The sequence below is a fragment of the Oncorhynchus masou genome, unplaced genomic scaffold (assembly GCF_036934945.1).
Source record: "Oncorhynchus masou masou isolate Uvic2021 unplaced genomic scaffold, UVic_Omas_1.1 unplaced_scaffold_2692, whole genome shotgun sequence".
Taxonomy (NCBI): Eukaryota; Metazoa; Chordata; class Actinopteri; order Salmoniformes; family Salmonidae; genus Oncorhynchus; species Oncorhynchus masou.
Genome location: NW_027009126.1, coordinates 1 through 20,040, shown reverse-complemented (window position 1 = coordinate 20,040; position 20,040 = coordinate 1). Strand labels below are relative to the sequence as shown.

At 47.0% G+C, this 20,040-nt stretch overlaps 1 long non-coding RNA gene and 1 other non-coding gene across 3 annotated transcripts; both read left to right on the top strand.

Annotated features, from left to right (window-relative positions):
• Positions 1-4,079: 4,079 nt before the first annotated feature.
• On the top strand, positions 4,080-4,270 carry LOC135533822 (U2 spliceosomal RNA). The gene has a single exon (XR_010454595.1). It is a non-coding gene; the product is annotated as a U2 spliceosomal RNA (small nuclear RNA).
• Positions 4,271-17,757: 13,487 nt separating this feature from the next.
• LOC135533820 (uncharacterized) lies at positions 17,758-19,301 on the top strand. 2 transcript variants are annotated; one of them, XR_010454594.1, is made up of 3 exons: positions 17,758-17,915; positions 18,459-18,553; positions 18,704-19,301. It is a non-coding gene; the product is annotated as an uncharacterized LOC135533820 (long non-coding RNA). The 2 variants fall into 2 exon arrangements; XR_010454593.1 differs by having other exon boundaries at positions 18,682-19,301.
• Positions 19,302-20,040: the final 739 nt, after the last annotated feature.

Below are 20,040 nucleotides of genomic sequence, written 5' to 3'. Positions count from 1 at the left end.
CTCAGTACCTGTACCCCCTGTATATAGACTCCACACTGACTCAGTTCCGGTACCCCCTGTATATAGACTCCACACTGACTCAGTTCCGGTACCCCCTGTATATAGACTCCACACTGACTCAGTTCCGGTACCCCCTGTATATAGACTCCACACTGACTCAGTTCCGGTACCCCCTGTATATAGACACCACACTGACTCGGTTCCGGTACCCCCTGTATATAGACTCCACACTGACTCAGTACCTGTAGCCCCTGTATATAGACTCCACACTGACTCAGTTCCGGTACCCCCTGTATATAGACTCCACACTGACTCGGTACCGGTACCCCCTGTATATAGACACCACACTGACTCAGTACCTGTAGCCCCTGTATATAGACTCCACACTGACTCGGTACCGGTACCCCCTGTATATAGACTCCACACTGACTCAGTTCCGGTACCCCCTGTATATAGACACCACACTGACTCAGTTCTGGTACCCCCTGTATATAGACTCTACACTGACTCGGTACCGGTACCCCCTGTATATAGACTCCACACTGACTCGGTACCGGTACCCCCTGTATATAGACACCACACTGACTCAGTAACGGTAGACTCGTTAGTGTTACTTTTATTACATTTTATACTTCAGTTTATTTAGTAAATATTTTCTTACTGTCATTGAACTGCACTGTTGGTTAAGGGCTTGTCAGTCAGCATTTCACAGTAAGGTCTACACTTGTATTCGGTGCATGTGACAAAGTTTGATATAAGTATTCAGACCCTCTACTCAGTACTTTGTTGAAGCACCTTTGGCAGCGGTTACAGCCTTGAGTCTGCTTGGGTATGACGCTACAAGCTTGGCTGGCCTGTATTTGGGGAGTTTCTACTCCTGGTGCTGTATGGACTGAAGCTGGCTGGTGATACCTGTTACCAGCATGAACTACCAAGTGAAGTTCTGCAGCAGTTTGGCTCCACAGCAGCGTACAGCTTCAAGGCCTCCATCCTCCTGCTGGTTCCAGCACCGTGACAGTGCAGTTGGACTGTGAAGATGAGGATTTCCTTGCCAAACTATGATTCATCATATTTTCAGTACGTACGCAAGGAGTGGACTTTCTGGAACTGGTGGAGACACACAGAGTATGTTGGCAGTGTGAGCGAGAACAGTGGCAATATCTGGAGGAAACCATGGAGCAGCTTGCCAGCCAAGCAGCGCAACAACCTGGAGAGAGATGCCTGGCACACACATTATTTGAGTGAAGTTGCTTGTTCAATAAGACAGCATATATACCTTGTTATTAGCTTGTATCTATAATTGTTGATCAGTTAGGTAGCATGTTTACTACCCATACACTGCTTAAAACTATAATTGTTCAGAATGTGTTGGGTTTACTAGTAAAAAATGAAATGTAATTCAATAATGTGTAAATGTATAATAAACACAATCCCAAAACCTAGAAAAAGGAACATAGACAACCCACTCAACTCACACCCTGACCATACTAAAACAAAGGCATAACAAAAGATCTCAGGTCAGAAGGTGACACATGCAGGACAAGCGAACGAGGGAGCACTTTGATGTCTTTGCAAAAGCAACTGCTATGGCAACAAAGTTGGACCAACAACCTATTCAGATGCCTCACATCCGCAAACTTTCAAAGCGTTACACCGGTCAGGCTGCAGCCCAGTGAATACTCAGCCCATATCCATCCTGATGCCCAGTTCTACAACACCTTGGACACAGTGAATACTCAGCCCATATCCATCCAGATGCCCAGTTCTACAACACCTTGGACACAGTGAATACTCAGCCCATATCCATCCAGATGCCCAGTTCTACAACACCTTGGACACAGTGAATACTCAGCCCATATCCATCCAGATGCCCAGTTCTACAACACCTTGGACACAGTGAATACTCAGCCCATATCCATCCAGATGCCCAGTTCTACAACACCTTGGACACAGTGAATACTCAGCCCATATCCATCCTGATGCCCAGTTCTACAACACCTTGGACACAGTGAATACTCAGCCCATATCCATCCAGATGCCCAGTTCTACAACACCTTGGACACAGTGAATACTCAGCCCATATCCATCCAGATGCCCAGTTCTACAACACCTTGGACACAGTGAATACTCAGCCCATATCCATCCAGATGCCCAGTTCTACAACACCTTGGACACAGTGAATACTCAGCCCATATCCATCCTGAATTGAATTCAAGACTTCTGCAGGTGCAGCTGGCCATGTTTGGGGCTAATTATACATATCAAACGAGCTCAGATGTTGCTTGCATTATTGGGGAAATGGTGCCAGAGGTGAAAGGTCTCTTCAGTCAGGTGGAAGCTTTAGTAAGGCGTCTGCTGGTTGTCCCTGCCTCCTCTGTCGAGGCTGAGAGGAGTTTTAGTGCCCCGAGGAGGCTTAAGACATGGCTTAGATCATCCATGAGTCAAACAAGGCTGAATAATGTGGCCATGTGGTACGTGCACTAGCAGAAACTGGACAGACTGGACCTGGACAGGTTTAATGGAGGCCTTCACTTCGATCCAGTGGTGAACCTTGACTGTAGGACCTCGGCTTTCAGAGGGACCAAAAATCTTCCAATACGTTGTGTCAAACTATAAAATCATAAAAATAACAGAAAACACAGCATCACTTAATGCACCCGACATGATATAGTCTGTAATCGGGCCGTTCTCGTGAAGGAGGAGCTTTTTGATGACATTGTGAACGATGACATTCACTCCAGTCGGCCCCATGAAGTCAGAACAATACAATAGCACAACTATTTCATGAACAAAATTAAATTAACAAACCAGCTATTACTTCCCATTGCAAAAATATATCACTGGTTAGTTTGGTGAACGTCATAAATTAAAGTTGTTGTAAACAATGTTTCACAGTCATGTGAGGTCCTGGTGGACCTGATGGATAACAGTACAATAATTTGTGCTTCGGCTCATTAAATGTGGTTAATGTAGGGCTCATTAAATGTGGTTAATGTAGGGCTCATTAAATGTGGTTAATATCGGTCTCATCAGGCTCAGGTAGCATCAGATTAGAATGTTCATGCTGAATCAAAGCTCTCATCAAATCCAGACATTTATATGCGTTATAATGCTTTTGAATGACACTTCCAAGTTTTGGTGGAAACTACCAGGTTACCCGGGAGAAAAGTGATTTATTATCGTATAATACCGGGGAAATATTCAACCTTAATGCGCATACAGGGTGATTCACAAGACCCCAATCAGGTAACTTACATAGATAGTATCTTCATTAGGCGTAATGGCATTTTATGAAGTTAGTTATAGTGACTGAGTAAGTCTAATTATAAAAGTAAGCCTCCAAAGTGCCATGTTTCTTAGTTTATTATGTGGAGGAAACATTTAGGCAGCCAGGACCATCCGCTCCTTCGCTCTCTTACTGCAGTCCAGTGCCATAGACATCTTTGACAAGTTTGGCCTCTAGTAATTTAGGAGGGACACTTGATGAAGGCCTTCTCACAATGGACTTATCATACAAGGCTCTACAGACAGATACAAAAAAAAGACAGGCTATTTTTATTGTTCACGTTATTTTCGTTGACGATGTCTTGAAGTCAAGTCGTTCAACATTGAAATGCAGTTTTCTGTACCACACAGGACAACCAGGAAAAAGTGACGGTCGGTGGAACTCTGGCGCCACCAAGTGGACAATTGCCTCAGTTCGTTTGTGGCAGCAATGCTACCAGATATACTTGATACAAGATCAAATGTTATGTCAATATTATTATCTCCAAATTGCCCCCTCCCCCACACGTAATATATTGTTATTCCAATTTAGCTGTTGATCAGGTTAACGTGTTCTCTCATTTCTGATTGGAGGGCGGATGACCACGTGATCTTAGAACCTACAAATGTGTTACTTTGTAACAGTCAAACGTGGTTATTCCTGGCGTTGATCAACTCCCCATCCATGCCACCATTTATTTAAAGCATTATATTTTTTATGGAAAACAAAAAGCATACAGAGCTCATTTTGGTGTAACCATAATCGAATTTGACGTGTCGGAGAACGGCGACTTCGTCCCGAAATCATTGCAGGTATCGCTTCTCGGCCTTTTGGCTAAGATCAAGTGTAGTATCTGTTCTTATCAGTTTAATATCTGATACGTCCCCTATCTGGGGACCATATATTAAATTGATTTTTGGAATAGGGAGATGGAATAGGGGCTTGCTCCGTCCACTCCACGCATCGACCTGGTATTGCAGTACCTCCAGGAACGGTGCACCCCCTTTCATTGTAAAGATAAATCACACAGGAAACGGAGTTGCTTCTTTTTAAAATGTATTTATTTCACCTTTATTAACCACAGTTAGGCTAGTTGAGAACAAGTTCTCATTTGCAACTACGACCTGGCCAAGATAAAGCATAGCAGTGTGAACAGACAACACAGAGTTACACATGGAGTAAACAATAACACAGTAGAAAAAAAAAATTGTATTTCCACATTGAGCAACTGTTTGAACGTTAAATGACGAGAGCATTGATGCGAGTAACCAGTCTTGTTCAGTACATCACAACACATCCGGGTATCTCAAGCGCCCCGGTAAAACACAAGAGTTGCAGTAATAAACATTTACCAACAGATGGCATCACTGTGCCATCTTACACCCATAACATCTTCCATTTAATAAAATAGGACAGGAGGTGTCAATTCACTAACAAAACAAACTTAGTAACAATTTCCAGCATTAACAGTTTAGTATTATTTATTTATTTTTCTCAGGTAACAACAACACATTTTGATATTCTCTTCACTTTTATCTCTGTCTCTCAACAATCCCTGATGGGAAACCTACAGATTAAGTCTTTTTGGTGGCCCGAGAGGCGAATGCCACAGGCTGGCCCTCCTGCATGAGGCAACAGCCAAGTCCATACTGGCTTGAGTCACTCTGAATCGTGACAGGTTTTGACACATTGTAGTATCGCAGTACAGGTGTCTGGGTGACCAGTTGTTTTATTTCCCTCACCGCTGCGTCATGTTTTGGGAGCCAATTCCAGATGGTGTCCTTGTCCATGAGCCTCCTTAGTGGCTCACACACTTCACAGAACCGCGGTAGGAATTTGGCCAGGTAGGTGACGAATCCGACGAAGCGCTGCACTGCCTTCACGTCAGATGGGTGGGGCATTTCCAAGACAGCCTTCACTTTTTCAGGATCCGCCTTCAATCCGGAGGAGGACAAGATGTGCCCATGAAAGCGGACCTCTGGCACTTTAAACTGAAGCTTTTTTATGCTTAGCCTTAGCTTGACCTGTCTGCATCTGATCATCAGGGCCAGCAGCTTGGCGTCATGGTCACATTCTGCCTCCTCATCACTGTCCCCACAGCCCGCTACGAGGATGTCATCTGCTATGGGTTCCACGCCACTGAGCCCCATTAACAGCTCATGCTGTTTCCGCTGATACACCTCTGGAGCCACAGAGACACCAAACGGAAGCTTTAACCACCTCTTCCTGCCCCAGGGTGTCCAAAAGGTGGTCATGTGGCTGCTGGGCTCGTCGAGCTTGCACTGCAGGAAGGCATCTCTGGCATCCACGAGCGTGAAGACTCTGGCCTTTGGGAGCTTGTAAAGAACATCCTCCAACGTGGGCATAATGTAATGTGAACGCCGCAGAGCCCGGTTGAGGTGTTTAGGATCAATGGGTTAGGGTTGGACTAAACTATTGAATGTGAGATAAATCATGTAAAAAAATCTGGTTGATGGTAAGCCTCATATACATGATCTCTCTTCTCCTCTCCTCTGGTCCTATCTTCTCCTCTCCAGCCCTCTCTTCTCCTCTCCTCTGGTCCTATCGTCTCCTCTCCAGCCCTCTCTTCTCCTCTCCTCTGGTCCTATCTTCTCCCATCCAGCCCTCTCTCCTCCTCCTATCGTCTCCTCTCCAGCCCTCTCTTCTCCTCTCCTCTGGTCCTATCTTCTCCCATCCAGCCCTCTCTCCTCCTCCTATCTTCTCCTCTCCAGCCCTCTCTTCTCCTCTCCTCTGGTCCTATCTTCTCCCATCCAGCCCTCTCTCCTCCTCCTATCTTCTCCTCTCCAGCCCTCTCTTCTCCTCTCCTCTGGTCCTATCTTCTCCCATCCAGCCCTCTCTCCTCCTCCTATCTTCTCCTCTCCAGTCATCTCCCCTCCCCTGCTCTCCAGTCATCTCTTCTCCTTTCCTATCCTCTCATCTCCTCTCTGGGCAATGACATATGTTTGACTTGCCATTCTTCAATCAAAAGATCCAAAGGCTTTTTTGCGTTTATCATTGACGCCGATAAAAATCTGGGGTGTGAACTACTACATAGTATTGGAGAAAAGTTGAAAAAAACGGACCCTCCGTTACATCATAACGTACAGCAAGCATAAAGCAACTATTTTTGTCTTACAATCTCTCTCCACCAGGTGTAGTACTTTTCTCATCGTTTAGAAACAAGAAATGGACAGTATCCCCCCTCTAAAACGCTGTTGACAAAATTTGCTGCCCTGTTTCCAGTTGTCCACATGGCTGGGTGTCAGGCCCTGACCGTAGATTGCTTTGTATGTTTCTATTTTTGTTTGGGAATCATACTTAGGCAGCCTGTTTTGCCACCTTAGGTTGTGGGTAGTTGTTTTCTGTTGAGGGTTTGTTTCACCTGTCAGAACTGTTTTGGTTATTCCTTTTGTTATTTTGTATCTAGTGTTCAGTTTCGAATAAATAATATGAACATGTACCACGCTGCACCTTGGTCCTCATCTTCTTCCTCTGAATGCCGTTACAGAACTACCCACCACCAAAGGACCAAGCAGCGTGGAGAAGAGAACCGTAGATACGAGGGAACACGGCTGGCAAGGAAGCCCGAGAGGCAGCCCCAATCATTTTTTGGGGGGAGGCACACGGGGAGTGTGGCAGAGTCAGGTTGGAGACCTGAGCCCACTCCCTGTGGCGATCATGGGACTGGTCAAGCCCCGGGCTATGGGGTGAAATTGGAGGTGAGCAAAGGAAGCGAAGCCGAGACTGTGAAGGAGTTGATGGGGAGATTGTAGGAGGTAGCATTGAGAGAGCTGCTGTGTTGGTGCATGAGGCACGACATCCGCCCAACGGAGCGTGTCCGCGATTTGATGTCACCTGAGTCAGCTCTCCATACTCGTCCCGAGGTGCGTGCTGGCCGTCTGATGAAGACTGTGCACCAGGCCTCCTGTGCGCCTCCCTAGCCCTGCACTTCCTGTGCCAGCTCGGCGCCACAGCTCTCCAATACGTGCTCTGAGCCCGGTGCTTTACATTCCAGCTCCCTGCATCTGCCGGGCTAGGTTTGAGGATCCAGCCAGGACGGAGGGCGCCAGCCCTGCTCTCCAGACCGCCAGTGCCTCTCCTCGGGCCAGGATATCCTGCGTCGGCTCTGCACACTGTCTCTCCCGTGTGTCTGCACAGCCCAGTGCGTCCTGTGCCTGCGCCCCGCATGTGCCGGGCTAAAATCACCATCCAGCCAGGACGGGTTGTGCAGGCCCTTAGTTCGAGACCTCCAGTGCGCCTCCACGGCCCGGTCTATCCTGTGCCTCCTTCAAGGACCAGGCTGTCTCTCGTCTCCTCCCTCCAGGTTCTCCCTCCAGTCCGGGTCTGCCAGAGTCTCCCTCCAGTCCGGAGCTGCCAGAGTCTCCCTCCAGTCCGGAGCTGCCAGAGTCTCCCTCCAGTCCGGAGCTGCCAGAGTCTCCCTCCAGTCCGGAGCTGCCAGAGTCTCCCTCCAGTCCGGAGCTGCCAGAGTCTCCCTCCAGTCCGGAGCTGCCAGAGTCTCCCTCCAGTCCGGAGCTGCCAGAGTCTCTAACCCTAGACCGGTGCGTTGAAGACATCATGGTACTTGCTTAGGAGTATCTCCTTGCTCAGGGGCCCAGCCTGGACTTTGTCTATAATGTTAAGATCAGCTGGGATGGTGAAGTTAATAAGCCCAAGGCACTCACATGTAGAACCGGACAGTAATGGCTGTTGACTAGCCTCAACTATTTCAAACTCAAGGGTGTATTTCTGGCCACGTAAAACACACTCTGTCACAAACAGGCCTAAAGAGGTCATGAACTGGCCTGAATACAGTTTCAGCTTGGTACTACTCTGTGTGAGTTTGTCTCTGGGCGTGAGCCTCCTTTTGTCTTTAAGGCTCAGAACGTTGCATGTGGCCCCTGAATCTAGCTGGCATTGCTGTGGTTTATTATTAAGTAGCAGAGTGACAAACCACTTTTGTCCTTTTGCCCTCACTGCCCCTATGCACTCGCTAGCATGTACATCCTCTGTGCTGTCGTTCCCTTCATCTGTGTTTGTTTCCATGGAGTGCACTTTACCCTCCTTTCTCTTGCTTTTCATGCAGACCCTTGCGAAGTGATTAGCTGTACCACAGGATTTGCATATTTTTCCATAGGCTGGGCAGTGTTCTTTTCCTCGTCCATGAGAAATGCAACAATATCGGCATGTATTGGGTTTGTCTACTGCAGAGTTGGCTGTAGTATTAGCATTAGCTGTGGCAAAGGGGAATTTCTTTACTGGCTGCCTGAATGTAGCATTGACATTGTCCATATGTTGCCTTTCCAGCTCCATGGACCTTATCCGTATATCAGTAAGCTCTGCTGCACGGCATGTCTCCACTGCCAAGGCCAGCGTCAAGTCACGTTCTCTCAGCAAATGTCTGCGGGTGTCCTCATCAGTTATGCTAAAGTCATGTACTCGTAACATGGTCTCACAAGCAACTGTCTGTATGTATTAGTTTCTCTCAATCACATACAAGCATTTCTTTGGAACAATGTTGTCGATTTTCAAAACAGTCCACAAGACACACAACTTTTGCAAAACAGTAAATGCATTTCGAAAATGTAGTTGTCTTTTAAACACATAAAAACATTCATAAAAAATATATTGCACCGTCTAAATTGCAAATACATTCATCAAAATAACACAACTGTAGGGAGCCTGTGCTATACTGCACCGCTGTAACTCTGCGTTGTGTGTGTTTGATTGAGACTATAAACATGGACTTTGGAGATCAGGTAGTTTATATTAAAGCAGAACTGACTCTCTGCATCCTGCATCTGCATCCAAAAGGAAATAAAACATTTATAGAGCACATATGTTCTGAGAATCGACGCCTCTTTCTCTCTCAGTGCATCAAAATGATTTGAGCACGAGCACGCCGGGCAAAACGTAAGTACACACTCCCCTTCTCCCAGGATGCAGGCATGCATAACAAATCAACACAACATATTGATTATATGAACCTGGTGAAATTCACATAGTACTTTAACAACTGTTACATTCGCCCCTCCTGAATTTCACCAACCTTGTAAAACAACAAAATAACCTACCAAGCTCAAGGCTTAATTCTGAATTCAGCTCAAAGCTACCCATAGGATTCAGGGCAAGTGAAAGTTGGTCAGGCCTTCAACTGCCCCTAGATGCATAGTGCCTCTTCCACTATATCTACATTCTTAGCCTTAAAAAAATAATCCTGTACCAAAACATCTCTCTGTAATATGCTAAACTTACACCTTCTGGATTGACTCTATTAGTCTCTTTACTGGTTTAACTACCCTCCCCGCCCTTGTGCGACCTGCCACTGGGCTAGGGGCCATGGTAACTAACAGTGGCTCTGGCCTTAGATCATTGATCAGAGGTGGGTTTGAAGGAATCAGCTCCAGAATCTCAGAGGTGCTTCCTGGGTCATTTTCCTCAAGAAAACAAGGTTCTTCTGGATCTGACTTTCCATCCGATGTCCAGAGCTCGGAGTAATCGCTTGAATCCTCCGCCAGCCAGGATGCACTTTCCTCCCCAGAGTCCTCCATGTCTTCCCTGTCCAGTCCATCGCCGGAGTGGGTGACCTCTCCTGCATCTACATTGATTGAAGGCCCTGCAGCATCACTGTCATTGAAGTGCACTGAATCATCAATTTCAAATGGCAGGAAATTCACCTGCAGCAGTAGATTCCTGTGAACCACTTTCTCTCTGCCGTTACGGTCTTGGATTATATACGTGTGAGTTTGTGGATTGACTGAAGTCACTGTGAAAATCTCCGGGTTCCACTTGTCAGCCAACTTGCAGCGGCCCCTTTCACCCTTGTTGGCGATGAGGACACGATCCCCCATGGACAAACCGATGCCTTTAACCCGCTTGTCATACTCCCGACCTTGTCATCTCTGTTGCTTGTCAGTGTGCCTTTGGGCAACACTCATAGCTTCCTTCAGCCCCGTGATCAGAGTCTCGACATACTTGTTGCAATTCTCAACACTGGAGTCGTCCAAAACATTGCGGAACATAACATCCACTGGTAGCCGAGGGACTCTACCAAACATGAGAAAGAATGGAGCATAGCCCGTAGTCTCTTGAACAGTGGCATTGTAGGCAAATGTTAATGACTGGATTTGTTCAGGTCAATGTTCTTTGGTTTTCAAGGGCAGACTCCTGAGCATGCTACCTAAAGTCCTGTTGAAGCGTTCAGTTTCTCCATTCCCCATTGGGTGATATGCTGTGGTTCTTGACTTTTGGACACCGGAGAGCTTAAGCAGTTCTGCTATTAGCTCACTCTCAAAATTTGCGCCTTGATCAGTATGGATCCTTGATGCAAAGCCGTAGACACAGAAGACATGATCCCACAGTTTACGAGCTACTTGCTTGGCTGTCTGGTTTCTGCATGGCCATGCATGGGCAAGTTTAGTGAAGTGGTCAGTCACCACCAGAACATCAACTGAGTGCTTCTTACTGTCTTTCGCTGTCCAAAAATCCAAACACACCAACTCCATGGGAGAGCAAGTTTTGATGCTCTCTAACTTGGCTCTAGTCGCTGGCTCTGGAGTCTTTGCTAGAACGCATCTCTGGCAGCAGCGCACATACTCCTTGATGTCTCTCTCCATTGCAGGCCAGAAAAATCTCTGTCTGGCCAGAGCTAGAGTTCTAACTTGGCCTTGATGTCCTGCAAGGTCGTGAATGCCAGTCATCGCTTTGAGTCTCAACACCTCTGGCAAGACATACTGGAACTTTCTCCGGTTTGTGTGACTCTCCTTAATGACACGATACAGAACTCCCTCTCTTAGGATCAAGCGATCCCACTGTTTCATCAGCAACAACACTTTAGAAGAAACATTGTATCGATCTCGTCTGGTGGGCCGTTTCTTATTGAAGACGAAAGGGATGACCTTGGAAGTCACAGAGTCTTGCAGCTGGAGATCTCGAAGTTCCTCTTGCGAGTGTTCAGGCAAAGTGTCAATACCAGGAGAAAGCAGCCGCTGGGTGTTGGAACCAAGCTGGATTGCTTGCATCTCTGTTGAACATTTCCAGTCAATATGGAGCTGACATATGGCCTTCACTTCAGCAGTGGTCAAAGAGGTTATCTCCTGGGGATAAGAAGCCCAACGGAAGGCATCTTGGACATCATCATTCAGTGTCCCAACAGCCTCAGACAGAAGTGCTAGGTAGGACTCCCTCATCAGTCTCTGCGCGACAGTCACTGCAAAGGAGTCGCGGCTCAGTGCATCTGCTACTGTATTCTTGCTGCCTGGGATACGCTTCAAATCAAAGTTGTACGGTGCCCGTTTGGCAACCCATCTTTGGTCGCAAGCGTCCAGCTTGGGTTTTGGCATGATGTACGTTAACGGGTTACTATCTGTCCGGACAGTGAACTCGTGCCCCTTAAGCCAGTGACTGAATTTCTCACACACACTCCATTTCAGTGCTAGAAATTCAAGTCTGTGTGCTGGATACCTTCTCTGCGACTTACTCAGGGTCTTGCTCACAAATGCTATGGGCCTTGCCTTATCTTCACCTTCAGGTACTTGGCAAAGCACAGCCCCAAGACCATCCAAGGAAGCGTCAGTGAAGAGAATGAACGGCCTCTCGAAATCAGGGTGAGCTAGCACGACACAATTCAAAAGAGCATCCTTCAGCTTCTGGAATGCAACGACACACTCCTCAGTCCAATCCGATAGCGTCAGCTTCCGGAAAATCCCACTGTTGCCCTTCTTCCCATCTCTTCCTCTTCTCTTTTGACCCCCAGTGAGTACAAACAAAGGTCTGGCTATAGCAGAACAGTCAGGAATGAAGTGCTGGTAATATAATACCATACCCAAGAAGGATTTCAGCCTCCGAGCAGAGGGAGTGCATCCATCTGCCTCCATCAACTGAGCTTGGCTCATCTTGGCAATGGCCTCCACCTTCTCAGGATCCACTGACACACCGTCCTCTTTAATGATATGTCCGAGGAATTTCACTGTTCTTCATAGAAAGTGGCATTTTTTGGGTGCTAGCTTGAGATTGTTGGCTCTTAGACGGCTAAACACAACTTCAAGTCGCTGTAGAGCCTGTTCCTCGGTGGGTGCAAAGACCAACAAGTCATCTAGGTAACAAAGGAGATTTGAGAAGTTTAGGTCCCCAAATATACTCAATATCATTCTCATGAAAGAGGCCGGGCTGTTACACAGACCTTGTGGCATGCGATTGTACTCATAAAGTCCCATCGGTGTGGTAAAGGCTGTGTACTTCTTGTCCTCTTCGTGAACTGGAATGTTATAAAATCCTGAGGTCAAGTCCATGGTGCTGAAAAATGCACTGCCACCAAGGGCTGCGAGGCAATCTGCTTGATGAGGAAGGGGATGAGCGTCCTTCACCGTTCGTGCATTCATCCACCTGAAGTCAGTGCATAACCTCAGACTCCCGTCTTTCTTCCATACCATGACTAAAGGGGAGGCATACTCACTAACTGACTTGCGTATAAGAACTACTTCTTCCATATCTGTCAATACCTTCCTCAGCTTCAGGTAATGAGAAGGCGGAACTCTTCTGTATGGTAGCCGGAAGGTTCTGTCATCAACCAGGTGGATACGGTGAACATAACCCCTGGTTTCTCCGCAGTCCAGATTATGTCTTGAGAAGATGTCTTCATATTTTGGGATGGTATTCACAAGCTTTTCCTTCCACTGGTCAGCTACCTGGCATCCATCAATGTCAATGTCTACTAATCCTAGATCAGACAGTCTTTGTTTCAGATTGTGGCAGCCATTGTCATCCTGCTTCTGTTCCATTGGGGTTTTCCTCACTTCATGAAGGCCCTGAAAGATTGTTGCATCCTCAACAGCCAAGCATGTAGACACATCGGCCAACTTCATGTTACGTCTTAGGGTGAGATGTTTGTCAGAACAGTTTACTACCTTTAAAGGGACCCAACCATCTCCCCACATGGGTGTAATAACTCTACCCACAAGTATGTTTCTGGGCATGACCTTTGACCTGGTAGGTTCGACTATTACAGTGCTGCCTGGAGACAATGCCACATTTTTAGGAATTTTACCCCAAACTAAGTGTTCAGTCTTGGGCGAAAGAGTCACAGCTTGAGTGAGCTTCACTTTCCCAATCTTGCCATCAACTTGCTGTCCCTTCCATCTTGTGACACTTTTCATCATCTGCAGAAACTGCTCACCCTCGGGTGAGTGGGTCTGGCCATCCATGTTGTTGACGAGCTTCCAGTATTCGTCAGTGCCTTTCATCTCATGCAATAGCTGCTTAATGACATTCGAACCCAGGATGAGATCATCACGCTGTCCAGGAACAACTAGAGTGGGCACTTTAACATCAATCCCATAGATTTGCATCTCCAAATCATAGAAACACTTTGTTGAGGTCTTCCCCCCACACCCCACTAATACTAACTTTGTGGGAGGCTGATAATGCTGAGGAAGGGCACCTGCTTCCAAAAGTCTCTGCTCCGCATGTTCACCCAATGTCAGGCCATAGACCCAGTGTCAAGCATGCCCTTAAGCTGCACTTTCCCATGTACAGACACAGAGGTGTAAAACAAATCTGAAAAAGCCTCAACTTCTTGTGAACCTAACATAACAATTTTCTCTCCTTCCTTCGCATCAGAGCACAAAATCTCATACGTTTTCTCGAGATCATCAAATTCTTTCTTGGGGGTAGACAGTTGAACACCCACATTTCCGGCCTTCACCTGTGGGCGTGTCAGTTTCTGCTGTGGTGGTGGGCGTCTCTCACCACCGGGATTGGCATAGCGTTTCCCCGGTTTTGGACAATTTGACTTCCAATGATCTGGGGAAAAGCACCAGAGGCACAGGTCCTCATGTCTACAGAGCATCACAGTGGAGTGGTCTGTTTAGCCACAAACCCTGCATTCCCTACGCCTGGAGGGCTGGGTGGGGAAAGATGGTGCCTTGGCCTGTGTCTGTGAAACCATAACGGGTGGTGTGCTCTTCTCTATGGTACGTTCAAGCAGGTGAATGAGTCTCTCCATACTTGCACTCTGCCCATCTTGTTTGGCACTTGATGTGAGAGAAGTGTCACTGCACGCACCAGCATTGACCCCGCCTTCACATGGAGTTATCTGGGGATGTACTGTTACTTGCTTTGAGGATACAGTGGTAGATTGACACATGGTGGCCTTCCTGCGGCGTTCATGTTCATAGATTCTCTCCTGTACTTCACTCGCAGTCCATTTCTCTGTATTGGAATACTGCTGCCAGTTTGGGGTCAGGGCAGTATGTTACAAACATCCTAACGACATCAGAGTTGGAGCCGTCAATCTTCTTACCTTGTCTCTTTAGGCTCTCGTCAGCGACATCTACGGCCTTGTTCAATCGAACCCAGTACTCCATAACAGCCTGTCCGGGTACAGGTTTAGTATTGTAAAAATCAGCCAAGGGCATGCATGAATAGGCCAATTCACTGAAATTCTGTTTCAGAATGTCAAATACAATCTCTGGCTTCTCTGTAGGATCAACTGTTGTCTCATTGCGTAAATGTATCTTTACCATGTCTCTTGCTTTGCCAGATAATCGACTAATCATCTCATCTGATTGTTCCCGAACAGGGCATCCATTCCTCCACAAGTATATTCTCATCAACTCCTCCCATTCATGAATGGAGCATTTGTCTGTACTATCTCCTCTATATGTAGGAGGTTCCTTTATGTCTGATTGCATGATGAACTTAATTTGACTGAGATCTACATATCCTACTGACTCTGAATGATGATCACTTAGCTTTTCTGTACTTACTGGTGGCTCATAAGTACTGGACCTGCCACTCTGTAGTTCTTCCCTAATGGAGCTCCCTATTTCCCGGGCTAGCTGAGTGACCAGCTCAGCTAGACCCTCTATAGGAGCATTTGGATTAACACTAGATGAAGGGCTTTCATCCAATTTTTGTGGAGCAAAACATGGGGGAACCTCCTGCACCTACACACTTTACAGGGTTTGATCAGAGTATGAGAAAAACCTCCCCCACCCAGCAGTGAATTTGGGTTCATCACCATTATAAGATGCCATGCCACTAAAGTTACGTTAAAATGTCTGTTGATGAACACACTTCTATGTTGGTTAACGATAAACAGCGCTCTCAATACATCGTTGTCAGAAAAAAATAAACAGGAAAAAAAAGACTGTAGTTCCGATTTTTGCCACAAGGCGGAGAGTACCTCAATTATATAATTAGTCTCTAGAGCAGCAGCGCCGCGGTGATTGAGCTGAAGTCGATCAACGATGAATCTGGGTCACGGAACATTTACATTTAAGTCGTTTGGCAGGGGGTGAGAAGGATTACTTTATCCTATCCTAGGTATTCCTTAAAGAGGTGGGGTTTCAGGTGTCTCCGGAAGGTGGTGATTGACTCCGCTGTCCTGGCGTCGTGAGGAGTTTGTTCCACCATTGGGGGGCCAGAGCAGCGAACAGTTTTGACTGGGCTGAGCGGGAACTGTACTTCCTCAGTGGTAGGGAGGCGAGCAGGCCAGAGGTGGATGAACGCAGTGCCCTTGTTTGGGTGTAGGGCCTGATCAGAGCCTGGAGGTACTGCGGTGCCGTTCCCCTCACAGCTCCGTAGGCAAGCACCATGGTCTTGTAGCGGATGCGAGCTTCAACTGGAAGCCAGTGGAGAGAGCGGAGGAGCGGGGTGACGTGAGAGAACTTGGGAAGGTTGAACACCAGACGGGCTGCGGCGTTCTGGATGAGTTGTAGGGGTTTAATGGCACAGGCAGGGAGCCCAGCCAACAGCGAGTTGCAGTAATCCAGACGGGAGATGACGAGTGCCTGGATTAGGACCTGCGCCGCTTCCTGTGTGAGGCAGGGTCGTACCAATGTAGCCGGTGCTATACTGCACCGCAGTAACTCTGCGTGGTGTGTGGTTGATTGAGACTATAAACGTGGACTTTGGAGATCAGGTAGTTTTAATCAAGCAGAACTGACTCTCTGTAGTATTAGCATTAGCTGTGGCATGGGGGAATTTCTTTACTGGCTGCCTGAATGTAGCATTGACATTGTCCATATGTTGCCTTTCTAGCTCCATGGACCTTATCCGTATATCAGTAAGCTCTGCTGCACGGCATGTCTCCACTGCCAAGGCCAGCGTCAGGTCACGTTCTCTCAGCAAATGTCTGCGGGTGTCCTCATCAGTTATGCTAAAGTCATGTACTGGTAACATGGACTGTCTCACAAGCAACTGTCTGTATGTATTAGTTTCTCTCAATCACATACAAGCATTTCTTTGGAACAATGTTGTCGATTTTCAAAACAGAGTCCACAAGACACACAACTTTTGCAAAACAGTAAATGCATTTCGAAAATGTAGTTGTCATTTAAACACACAAAAGCATTCATAAAAAATATATTGCACCATCAAAATTGAAAATACATTCATCAAACTAACACAACTGTAGGGAGCCTGTGCTATACTGCACCGCTGTAACTCTGCGTTGTGTGTGGTTGATTGAGAATATAAACGTGGACTTTGGAGATCAGGTAGTTTTAATCAAGCAGAAATGACTCTCTGCATCCTGCATCTGCATCCAAAAGGAAATAAAACATTTGTAGAGCACATATGTTCTGAGATTCGTCGCCTCTTTCTCTCTCAGTGCATCAAAATGATTTGAGCACGAGCACGCCAGGCAAAACTTGGGGTAGCCTAGTGGTTAGAGCGTTGGACTAGTAACCGGAAGGTTGCAAGTTCAAACCCCCGAGCTGACAAGGTACAAATCTGTTGTTCTGCCCCTGAACAGGCAGTTAACCCACTGTTCCTAAGCCATCATTGAAAATAAGAATCTGTTCTTAACTGACTTGCCTAGTAAAATAAAAAGTACACACTCCCCTTCTCCCAGGATGCATAACAAATCAACACAACATATTGATTATATGAACCTGGTGAAATTCACATAGTACTTTAACTGTTACATGTACGCAAAAATATGAACTCATCTGTACATATCTCTTGAGTGCAGACAAAACAGAAAGTTAGTCTCTTTTGAAAATGCCAGTAGATCCATAAATGTTCTTTGCAGTCACTAAATCATGATGATCAACTACCCAAAGGTGCAGAATTATGGGCAATTACTCTCCTTTTATGCATATTGCACCAAACTATTTCATATACATTTAATTTGATTCCTGATAACAAATTAAATACAATTTGATTTAAAGCTTTTTTTATTTGTATAAACTAGCCCAGAGCCATTCTTAGATAGCCTGTGGTGAAGAACAATGCAGTGTGAAAAGGCCTTTTAACATGCATTGCTGGGTATCAGAAGCGTCTATAATATTCTGTCTATAGCCAGAACATTTCCCTAAATATGCTAAGGTAATGTGGTGCTCGGTGGCTGCTTTCAGGACAACAACAAAAACTATTTTATGTAAAAGCCTATTTTTTGTGTTGTTGTTGTTGGCTCCAGACATTACTAGAGGAGTAGGGAAAAGTGATTGACTTTTGCCTTTGCCGTGATCCACTAACATGTCTCCCACAGCTCACGCAGGCGCGCTGATTCTGACCCACGTGGCATGACGTCCTGCTTGATGTGTTCAGCAGCGAATAGCAGTCTGTGAAGCCGTTTTATAGAGTTACTATTCAACAACAGAAGAGACATGTCTCAGTTACAAACAAGGTTCTTTACGGATAACAAAAAGTAAGTATTTATTGCTGAATTGTAAAGATAGCCACTAGCTAGTTAGCTTGCTCGTTTGGCCAGTAAGCTAACTAGTTAGCTAACTTGCTAGCGAGCATGAAGGAGAACTCTATGGGAGTGTTAGCCATGCTGTTGGTAACAGTAATCATATTGTGTCCTTAGCAGACGAGTTGAAGAGGAGAACTCTATAGGAGTGTTAGCCATGCTGTTGGTAACAGTAATCATATTGTGTCCTTAGCAGACGAGTTGAAGAGGAGAACTCTATAGGAGTGTTAGCCATGCTGTTGGTAACAGTAATCATATTGTGTCCTTAGCAGACGAGTTGCACAAAGGTGATTTGATAATGTTGATTTATTGAAGTTAGTGTGAGTTAGCCTGACCAGGGAAGATTGTAAATATACATCCTATGGGTTGCTATGTTTGCTAGCCTAGCTGATAACTACAAGTTTGAAGTTAGTTAGCCAACTATCTATTTGTCTGTAAGCAGTGACTTAGTCATGTTAAATTATTGCTGTAGCATAACCTACCGACGTTGTCCCTCAGATATTCAGTCGATGACGTCCCATTCTCCATCCCTGCTGCCTCAGAGGTGCAGGAACTCAGCAACGTCATCAACAAGCTGCTGGAAGCAAAGAATGGTGAGAATAGATTGTAGAATTGTGCTTTAACATTCGTTGGGGTTTAATGGCGTTGGCATCCGATATAATGTTGCATTACAGCCACCAACTGTAGCTACCTGTGTCTGTTTCAACCGGGCATTCTGAAGACCTTGATGACTACCTCCACAGTCACTACACTTGATGCTTGTCCTCCAGACGTCTTCACTAAATGGAAAGCTCCACCCCTACCACATCTCAGCTGGACCTTTCTACACACTGACGCCACATGGCCAAACTTCTGGCACTAACTGGATAACTGTCCTAACAACACCCTATCAGGGAGAACCTCATGGCACAGCATCGGGGCCAGACTCTCCTGCCTCCAGCCACTATCTAGCACAGCATCAGGGCCAGACTCTCCTGCCTCCAGCCACTATATAGCACAGCATCGGGCCAGACTCTCCTGCCTCCAGCCACTATATAGCACAGCATCGGGGCCAGACTCTCCTGCCTCCAGCCACTATATAGCACAGCATCGGGGCCAGACTCTCCACCCTCCAGCCACTATATAGCACAGCATCGGGGCCAGACTCTCCACCCTCCAGCCACTATATAGCACAGCATCGGGGCCAGACTCTCCTGCCTCCAGCCACTATCTAGCACAGCATCAGGGCCAGACTCTCCTGCCTCCAGCCACTATATAGCACAGCATCGGGGCCAGACTCTCCTGCCTCCAGCCACTATATAGCACAGCATCGGGGCCAGACTCTCCACCCTCCAGCCACTATATAGCACAGCATCGGGGGCCAGACTCTCCACCCTCCAGCCACTATATAGCACAGCATCGGGGCCAGACTCTCCTGCCTCCAGCCACTATATAGCACAGCATCGGGGCCAGACTCTCCACCCTCCAGCCACTATCTATAGGGCACAGCATCGGGGCCAGACTCTCCACCCTCCAGCCACTATATAGCATCAGACTCTCCACCCTCCAGCCACTCCAGCATCGGGGCCAGACTCTCCACCCTCCAGCCACTATATAGCACAGCATCGGGGCCAGACTCTCCACCCTCCAGCCACTATATAGCACAGCATCGGGGCCAGACTCTCCTGCCTCCAGCCAGTACGTAGCACAGCATCAGGGCCAGACTCTCCTACCTCCAGCCAGTACGTAGCACAGCATCAGGGCCAGACTAACCTCCCTCCAGCCAGTACGTAGCACAGCATCAGGGCCAGACTCACCTCCCTCCAGCCAGTACATAGCACAGCATCAGGGCCAGACTCTCCTCCCTCCAGCCAGTACATAGCACATCATCAGGGCCAGACTCTCCTCCCTCCAGCCAGTACATAGCACAGCATCAGGGCCAGACTCACCTCCCTCCAGCCACTACATAGCACAGCATCAGGGCCAGACTCACCTCCCTCCAGCCAGTACGTAGCACAGCATCAGGGCCAGACTCTCCTCCCTCCAGCCAGTACGTAGCACAGCATCAGGGCCAGACTCTCCTCCTTCCAGCCAGTACGTA